The sequence below is a fragment of the Henckelia pumila genome, chromosome 3, assembly GCF_033568475.1.
Source record: "Henckelia pumila isolate YLH828 chromosome 3, ASM3356847v2, whole genome shotgun sequence".
Lineage (NCBI taxonomy): Eukaryota > Viridiplantae > Streptophyta > Magnoliopsida > Lamiales > Gesneriaceae > Henckelia > Henckelia pumila.
Window position 1 is genome coordinate 167689312 of NC_133122.1, and position 10432 is coordinate 167699743.

Consider the following 10432-nt stretch of genomic DNA (forward strand, 5'->3'; position numbering starts at 1 on the left):
GCTGAGAATTGGCAGTCATACTCTCGATTAGATTCCTTGCTTGTACTGGAGTTTTATCGACGAAAACTCCACCACTGGCTGCATCCACCATGCTCCTGTCATGAGACAACAACCCTTCATAGCAGTATTGAATTAATAAATGTTCACTTATCTGGTGCTGCGGGCAGCTGGCGTATTTTTTCTTGAAACGCTCCCAATACTCATGCAGTGACTCTCCCATCTGCTGCTTGATGCCATAAATTTCCTTTCTGATGTTTGCTGCTCTTGAAGCTGGAAAATATTTCTCTAAGAAAATTCTCTTCAGTGTCGTCCAAGTGGTGATGGATCCAAAAGGTAGGTAGTATAGCCAATCCTTTGCAGCGCTCTTCAAAGAGAAAGGAAAGGCTCTGAGTTGGATCTGCTCCTCTGTCACTCCATGTGGTTTCATGTTAGTGCATACGACATGGAATTCCATCAAGTGCTTGTGCGGATCCTCACCTGCAAGACCATGAAATGCAGGCAACAGATATATCAGTTCAGATTTTAATTCAAAATTAGCATTATTTTCTAGAGTAGGAAAAGTAATGCATAAAGGCTGCTGAGTGAGATCAGGAGTGCCAAGTTGTCTCAAACTCAAGTTCGCATTCGCCTCCATATCTTCCTCAGAAATTTCAGTCTTAATTTCGTCCTCTTCTTGCCTTCTACGAGCTTCTCTCCATCGCTTAAGCAAGGTTCTTTCTATCTTTGGGTCGTATGTAAATTCTTCTTCTTCAGAATATTCACCTGAAAGCATGAACAAACCAGAGTAGCACTACGAGGAATAATAAAATAAAATACAATAAACTAAGAACACAATAAATTAACACCGATCCCCGGCAACGGCGCCAAATTTTGGTAGCGCTTAATCGTGTCACGCCCAAATTACCCGACTCAATCAGATAAACAAATAATGCAGTAGTGTGAGTAGGGATCGTTCCCACGAGAAAAGGTAAATTTAATGTGTTCTAAATAAATAAAAGGGGGTTTTGAAGTTTGAGATTAACTACTGAAAATTTTAAACAAGTAAAATTCACTAACATGCAAGATTGAATAATAAACTTGGAGAAATCAATAAGAGACAAGACTTGGTATCGGTCGACTATACCCTTGATATTCATTCATTCAATCATCGATTCTCTAAAAATAATTAATCCTATTAAATATTCGTCATAGAAAATAAAATTCCTGTTTCACCTTAATTTTAGTTAATTAGAAAATAGCATTCTAAATTAACCCTTATCCCATTAATTAACCCAATACCAGCGATCAGATTTAAATCCACAGTAGCATTCAAACTAGTAAAACTGACGAACCTAGACAAGACAAACACCAGCGGTTGTATTTAGCCTAGTCAATAATTGATCCTACGATTTAATAAATTCAACAGCAGAAAATATCAAACGTAGTTGCTTCGCAAATTAGATTATTCAAACAATTACGGATTTGAATTCTAATTTAACTATCATTTGCAAAACAAAATCCTCAGATGGCCAATCCTAAAATCTCGTATACAAACATAAAATAATAAAACAGATCAAAGATTGATACTTAATAAATATTAAACACTACGAATCAAATCTCATGAATAAAATATATCAAGGTTTCGTCTCCCTCAACCAAGTATTAAAAGGTTTAGCTACAACGATTCATCACCAAATTCATAAAAATTCAAAGAAAAGAAGAAAACTAGAGAAGAAATTGAGGAACAAAACCTAGCCTCCAGAAAGAGTTCTTCACGTTCTCCCCGTCTAGAATCTACTGATCATGTCTCCAAAACGGAATTAAGAGTCTAATAAAGGCTAGAGAATAAAATAACAAAGTTTCCAAAATTACTATTTTTTTCCCGACAGACGAGCGCGCTCGATCGCATAAGTACGCACGATCGAGCGTGCTATTTTACATGATTCACTGCCCAAAATTCCTTGCGCACGCTCGATCGCGTGCGTTCGTCCGATCGATCGCGTGAAAATATGCGTTTCTCTGTTTTCAACTTTTCGGCCCGCGCTCGATCCTGCTGAGTACGTGGGATCGATCGCATGGGAAAAACCAATATTCTGCCTTCGTTTTCTTCATCTTGAAATTTCCTACACATTAAACCCGGGAGTATGTTATGAATATAAATGCATGCAAAAGACAAAATTAAGATAAAACATGAACAAACACAATTAAATGCATGCAAACTACCAACAAAATAACAACAAAATATGCAAACAAAACACGACTATCACATATCAATATATATATAGTGGTACCCAACAAAATTGTGGTATCAGAGCCACGTTCATTTTCTCCTTTCCAAAAATATTCCGAAACAAAAAATGTTTAAAGATTCATTAACTACACCCATTCTAATATTTGATGGGGAAAGTTAAGAATTTTGAAGAGTCCAGATGAAAACTCTATTTATCTCTCAGGATCTTTGGGAGATAGTGGAGAATGGTATACCAGAACTAGCAGATGCCGAAACCTTGGCCACGTGGACTCAAACAAAGCAAAAGGAGTACCGAGAAAATATCAGGAGAGATGCCAAAGCCTTATTGTTCATTCAACAAGGTGTAAATCGATCCATTTTTCCTAGAATCATGGGTGCCAAAAATTGCAAAAAAGCCTGGGATATTCTAAAAATAGAGTTTCAAGGGTCCGAGAAAGTTATCTCCATCAAGCTTCAATTTTTATGGCAAGATTTTGATAATTTAGCCATGAAAGATAACGAAGAAATCCATACATATATTTCACGTGTAGTTGAAATAATCAATCAAATAAAAAGTTTCGGAGATACCATTGAAGACAATAAAATTGTTGAAAAAGTCCTACGGAGCTTACCACAAAAATTTGAACATGTTGTGGCTGCAATTGAAGAATCAAAAGATTTGTCAAAACTCACGATGGTGGAGTTGATGGGTTTTTTAGAAGCCCATGAAAAAAGGATGAGTAAATTCGTTGGACCTTCCATTGAGCAAGCCTTTAAGTCCAAGCTCAAAATAGCGGAGAAGAAAAAATATGAAAGAGGAGAATCAAGTACATCCCAACAATTTCAACAAAAAGGAGGATTAAAAAATTATCGATACCGTGGACGAGAAAGAGAAAAACCATGCTTCAACAACAATCAAAGAGGCAGTGGTAATATCAATTCCAAATCTTCGTGTTTTTTTTGCAAGAAACCGAGCCATGAATCAAAAAATTGTTGGGATAGATGCAAAACTTGTAAAATTCCAAACCACTCTCATAAAGACTGTTGGCATAGACAAAAAAATGAAGGAAACAAAGTCAATTTCACGGAGGAGAACGATCAAAAAATCATGTTTTATTCATGTATGAACATGACCAATAATTCCTTGAATATGTGGTACATGGATAGTGTTTGCAGTAATTACATGACAGGACACAAGGATTACTTCATCAAATTGGATGAAAGTTTCTCATCGGAAGTCAATACGGGAGATGGAAAATTGCAACCTATTCAAGGAAAAGGAACTGTAGCTGTGAGGACAAAGGGAGGTAACACAAAATTTATTGAAAATGTAATATTTGTCCCTGATCTTGCTTCAAATTTATTGAGTGTTGGACAATTAATTCAAAATGGTTACTCAGTTATTTTTGAAAAAAGTGAATGCAAAATAAGGGACAAAGATAAGAAACTAATTGCGGAAATTAAAATGGCTCCGAACAAAGTATTTCCGTTGACAATGCCACTGGACAATAATATTTCATTAAATGTTGAAAAATCAGAAGAATCACTTTTGGGGCATTTGAGATATGGACATTTGAACTACCATGGACTGAGACTGTTGAAACAGAAAAACATGGTGATTGGACTCCCTGATATTGAACTTTTGGACCAAACATGTGAAGGATGTATATATGGTAAAATGCACCGATTACCTTTTTCCAAGACTGCTTGGAGAGCAAGACAACCTCTTGAACTGATACATGTGGACATTTGTGGACCAACAAGGACATCATCATTTCAAAACAAAAAATATTTTTTGGTCTCTCTTTCAACAATCTTCTTGAACCGGACAAATACTGCAAAAGCTTCTGATTTTTGCTCTAAGAAGTACACCCACATCATCCTGCTAAAATCATCAACAAAAAGAAGAAAATATTTTTTGTATTAAAATGATGATGTCCTTGTTGGTCCACAAATGTCCACATGTATCAGTTCAAGAGGTTGTCTTGCTCTCCAAGCAGTCTTGGGAAAAGGTAATCAGTGCATTTTACCATATATACATCCTTCACATGTTTGGTCCAAAAGTTCATTATCAGGGAGTCCAATCATCATGTTTTTCTGTTTGAACAGTCTCAGTCCATGGTAGTTCAAATGTCCATATCTCAAATGCCACAAAAGTGATTCTTCATATTTTTCAACATTTAATGAAATATTATTGTCCAGTGGCATTGGCAACGGAAATTTTTTGTTCGGAGCCATTTTAATTTCCGCAACCAGTTTCTTATCTTTGTCCCTTATTTTGCATTCATTTTTTTCAAAATTAACTGAGTAACCATTTTAAATTAATTGTCCAACACTCAGTAAATTTGAAGCAAGATCAGGGACATATAGAACATTTTCAATAAATTTGGTGTTACCTCCCTTTGTCCTCACAGCTACAGTTCCTTTTCCTTGAATAGGTTGCAATTTTCCATCTCCCATCTTGACTTTCGATGAGAAACTTTAATCCAATTTGATGAAGTAATCCTTGTGTCCTGTCATGTGATTACTGCAACCACTATCCAAGTACCACACATTCAAGGAATGGTCATGTTCATACATGAATAAAACATGATTTTTTGATCGTTCTCCTCCGTGAAATTGACTTCGTTTCCTTCATTTTTTTGTCTATGCCAACAGTCTTTATAAGAGTGGTTTGGAATTTTACAAGTTTTGCATCTATCCCAACAATTTTTTGATTCATGGCTCGGTTTCTTGCAAATAAACACGAAGAGTTGGAATTGATATTACCACTGCATCTTTGACTGTTGTTGAAGCATGGTTTTCCTCTTCCTCGTCCACGGTATCGATAATTTTTTAATCCTCCTTTTTGTTGAAATTGTTGGGATGTGCTTGATTCTCCTCCATATTTTTTCTTCTCCGCTATTTTGAGCTTGGACTCAAAGTCTTGCTCAATGGAAGGTCCAACGAATTTACTCATCCTTTTTTCATGGGCTTCTAAAGAACCCATCAACTCCACCATCGTGAGTTTTGACAAATCTTTTGATTCTTCAATTGCAGCCACAACATGTTCAAATTTTTGTGGTAAGCTCCGTAGGAATTTTCAACAATTTTCTTGTCTTCAATGGTATCTCCGAAACTTTTTATTTGATTGATTATTTCAACTACACATGAAATAAATGTACGGATTTCTTCGTTATCTTTCATGGCTAAATTATCAAAATCTCGCCATAAGTATTGAAGCTTGATGGAGATAACTTTCTCGGACCCTTGAAAATCCATTTTTAGAATATCTCAGGCTTTTTCGCAATTTTTGGCACCCATGATTCAAGGAAAAATGGATCGATTTACACCTTGTTGAATGAACAATAATACTTTGGCATCTCTTCTGATATTTTCCCGGTACTCCTTTTGCTTTGCTTGAGTCCACGTGGCCAAGGTTTCGGCATCTGCTGGTTCAGGTATACCATTCTCTACTATATCCCAAAGATCTTGAGAGATAAATAGAGTTTTCATCTGGACTCTCCAAAATTCGTAACTTTCCCCATCAAATATTGAAATGGGTGTAGTTAATGAATCTTTAGACATTTTTTGTATCAGAATATTTTTGCAAAGGAGAAAATGAACGTGGCTTTGATACCACAATTTTGTTAGGTACCAGTATATATATATTGGAGCGGAAGCTTTTTAATGAATACGAATATTAAGCAAGAGAACAACGGAACATGTAATAAAATAGAAAGGAAGAAATGAACGTCTTACTATCTTTATTCTCTCAATGCCAATTTATAGGCAATAATTTCACACTACAATACAAGAGCTTCAATTTATAATTTCTACGCATGCATAGCATTAAATGAGGTGTGCCTTCTTTGCCTTATTTTTCTTCACATTTGTCTGCCGGCTATCTTGATTGCTACTGACAAATTCTCAAATACATGCATGTGTATGTAATGAAAGCATAACATGACCCTACAAACAATACATTGAAATCTCACTCCACGACATATATGTTTGACAAATTCAACAAATAATCATGCATACAAATTAATATAATATTTCACAGGAAAATAGGTGACAAGTGATGGGGCAGACCCAAAGATTCTGATGAATGAGGTAACTAACTGGATTTGAACAAGTAGAACATGTAGTTTTTAAAACTTGCAAGAAAAACAATGAAGTTTTTTTTGTTCAAAAAAAAAACTGAACTTGGTTCACTCTCAGATTGTAACCTCTTACGCACGTTGATAATTATGAAGATAATTATATTACGCATGAAAGGTAACCTGGAGACTTGAAATAAAAAAAAATTATATTACATGCCACACTAAAAAATATTAAATGAGAGCTGTCCAGAAGTATTTATGTTGCTCAAATTTTTCCATCAATTTACAAATTGGGATAATTATAACCTTAAATCTTAATAATCGTCCAAAAATTTAAATATGGGACGATCAGTTAAAAAAAAGACAGAAATTAAAAAAATGAGACTAATGACGGTGACCCAACATCGAACATCACGATGAAATATAATTAAACTCGAAGGGATAAACATACTCAATCGAACAACCATATAAATCTGTGTAAAAGGACTAAAATCGAGAAGTACCTAAGAAAAACTAAATCTGTGTAAAAGGACCAAAATCGAGAAGTACCCAAGCAAAAAATGACGGCTAAGAACAGAGGTTTGAACAGTTCGGTCACGGCTAGAAATCGGCTCTGCTTTATCAAAATTCTACTAAGCTTGATTGCAATCTCCTTACAACCCGGAATCACAGAAATCAAAAAGAAATCTCAAGTAAATAGCCGGAAAAAAAACAGACACACATACGTACAATTTCGATCGCGAGCGAGACAGAGGAAAAATGAAAGCAGAAAACCTCGACCAGACGAGCTTGGAGGATGATAGCACTGGTTTTAGAACGCATTTGGGCTAGGATTTTTTGGGTGGGAGGAAGCGAGCAAGATAATGAGAACAGTGGAGAGAAAAAAAAAATTAGGGCTGAGAAAGGGGTGTTCAAACTTGGTATAAAACCGGGAAAATCGACCAGACCAAAAAATTTGGTTTTTTTGGTTAATTGACCGGTTTCGATTACAAGTTTTTCTAATTTCGGTTTTTCGGTTCAGTTTCCGATTTTAACAAAAAAATTTCAAAATAACCGAATAACCGAAATATATCATAATTCTTATTTTTTTAATATTATTTTAAACTCATGCTGCCAAACATGTCCTAAACTAAAGCTTAATAATAATAATAAAATAATATTTAGTGGTTTCACAATATTGATTCTATATTCAATCTAACAAATGTCCTAAACTAAAGCTTAAAAATAGTAATAAAATAATATTTAGTGGCTTTCACATTCACACGATTGATTCCATATTCAATCTAACCTAAGGCCTTCGCCGCTTCGTGAATCGAGATTTCCATTTTCAATCTTCACTCTTCAGTTTGGATTGAGAAGAAGACATCGTGTTGGCTGTTTCTTCGACCTTCGAGAATTTGCTGCTTCACAGGACACAGATCATAGAGTTGTGCAAATTGGAGCCTTTTCAGGATTGAAGAAAAAGAATAATCGAGCGTGTTGTGCAGCTGCTCACAGTGCTCAATCTCATATCTCTCTATATTGTTCATGGTATTATCGTTCATTTTATTTCTTTCAATATCCCAATAGATGGCTGAAAATAATGTTGTTATTGATGAAAGTGGAGATTCTAATGGAAATGAAAGCGCACCTATTTCTTCATCTACAAATTCGATTCCTGTTAGTATAAAAAGAAAAACCATGAAATCTTGATCTACTGTTTGGGCACACTTTGAGAAATATACTGATTCTGATGGGACTTTTAGAGCAAGGTGTAATTATTGTGGTTCGAATTATGCAGCTGATTCAAATTCTAATGGTACATCATCTTTCGGTAATCATATAAAAAAATTTAAGAAAAATCGCCTCAACATGGAAACCAGTCAAGAGAAAATTGGGTTTCAACAAATTTCAAAAGATCAAAAGAGTGAAGTATAATTAAAATTTGGAAATTCAATCAAGAATTAAGTAGGAAAGCTTTGGCTAAGATGATAATTGTTGATGAATTACCTATTAGTTTTGTGGAAGGTGAAAGATTTAGGTACTTTGAAACTATGATGCAACCTAAATTTAGAATCCCATCTCGTGCTACAGTGACAATATATTGTTTTCAACTCTTTTTGGAAGAAAAGAAGATGCTTAAGAATTTTTTTAAAAGTACAAATCAAAGAGTTTGTCTTACGACTGATACATGGACTTCCATACAGAGAATTAGTTATATGTGTATCACTTCCCAATATGGCTGTTCAAACTTCGGATAAACCAGAAAAATATACCGGACCGAAAAATTTTGTTTTTTCGGTTATTTGACCGGTTTTGGTTACAAGTTTTCCTAATTTTGATTTTTCGGTTCGGTTTCCAGTTTTAAGAAAAAAAATCCAAAATAATCGAATAACCAAAATATATCATAATTATTTTTTTAATATTATTTTATACCCCATGCTGCCAAACATGTCTTAAACTAAAGATTAATAATAATAAAAAAATAATATTTAGTGGTTTCACACGATTGATTCCATATTCAATCTAACACATGTCCTAACTAAAGCTTAAAAATAATAATAAAATAATATTTAGTGGCTTTCACTTTCACACGATTGATTCCATATTCAATCTAACCTAAGGCCTTCACCGCTTCGAGAATCGAGATTTCTATTTTCAATCTTTACTCTTCAGTCTGGATTGAGAAGAAGACATCGTGTTGGCAAGTTCTTCGACCTTCGAGAATTTGCTGCTTCACTGGACACAGATCTTAGAGTTGTGCAACTTGGAGCCTTTTCTGGATTGAAGAGAAAAAAAAACGAGCGCGTTGTGCAGCTGCTCACAGTGCTCGGTCTCATATCTCTCTATATTGTTCATGGTATTATCGTTCATTTTATTTCTTTCAATATCCCAATAGATGGCTGAAAATAATGTAGTTATTGATGAAAGTGGAGATTCAAATGGAAATGGCAACGCACCTATTTTTTCATCTACAAATTCGATTTCTGTTAGTAAAAAAATAAAAACCATGAAAACTAGATCTATTGTTTGGGCAAACTTTGAGAAATATACTGATTCTGATGGGGATTTTATAGCAAGGTGTAATTATTGTGGTTTGAATTATGCAGCTGATTCAAATTCTAATGGTACATCGTCTTTGGGTAATCATATGAAAAAATGTAAGAAAAATCCCATCAACATGGAAACCAGTCAAGCAAAATTTGGGTTTCAACAAAATTCAAAAGAACAAAAGAGTGAAGTATCAATTAAAATTTGGAAATTCAATCAAGAATTAAGTAGGAAAACATTGGCTAAGATGATAATTGTTGATGAATTACTTTTTAGTTTTGTGGAAAGTGAAGGATTTATGTACTTTGTATCTGTGATGCAACCTCAATTTCGAATCCCATCTCGTGCTACAGTGACAAGAGATTGTTTTGAACTCTTTTTGGAAGAAAAGCAGATGCTTAAGAATTTTTTTAAAGGTACAAATCAAAGAGTTTGTCTTACGACTGATACATAGACTTCCATATAGAGAATTAGTTATATGTGTATCACTGCCCACTAGGGGTATTCAAACTTCGGATAAAACCGAAAAAACCGATCGGACCAAAAAATTTGGTTTTTTCGGTTCGGTTTTTTCGGTTATTTGACCGGTTTTGGTTACAGGTTTTCCTAATTTTGGTTTCCGGTTTTAAGAAAAAAAAAATCCAAAATAACCAAATAACCAAAATATATCATAATTCTTCTTCTTTTAATATTATTTTATACCCCATGCTGCCAAACATATCCTAAACTAAAGCTTAATAATAATAATAAAAAAATAATATTTAGTGTTTTCACATGATTGATTCCATAGGGTTAGTCTATGCTACACTTGAGTGCTTCTCCCCCTATTTCAATACCATTAGATCACGTGGGACCCATATATTTTTATGGAAATTGACATATGTCTTGATAATCCGATGGTTGATATATGACCACATCATGTGGGGAGAAGTACTCCAAGTGTAGCATAGAATAATCCGATTCCATATTCTATCTAACACATGTCTTAAACTAATGCTTAAAAATAATAATAAAATAATATTTAGTGGCTTTCACTTTCACACGATTGATTCCAAATTCAATCTAACCTATCGCCTTCGCCGCTTCGAGAATCGAGATTTCCATTTTC

The 10432-nt window shown here is 34.5% G+C and overlaps 1 non-coding gene across 1 annotated transcript; it reads left to right on the top strand.

Annotated features, from left to right (window-relative positions):
* Positions 1–149: 149 nt before the first annotated feature.
* Positions 150–256, top strand: LOC140894128 (small nucleolar RNA R71). The gene has a single exon (XR_012153677.1). It is a non-coding gene; the product is annotated as a small nucleolar RNA R71 (small nucleolar RNA).
* The last annotated feature ends 10176 nt before the right edge of the window (positions 257–10432 follow it).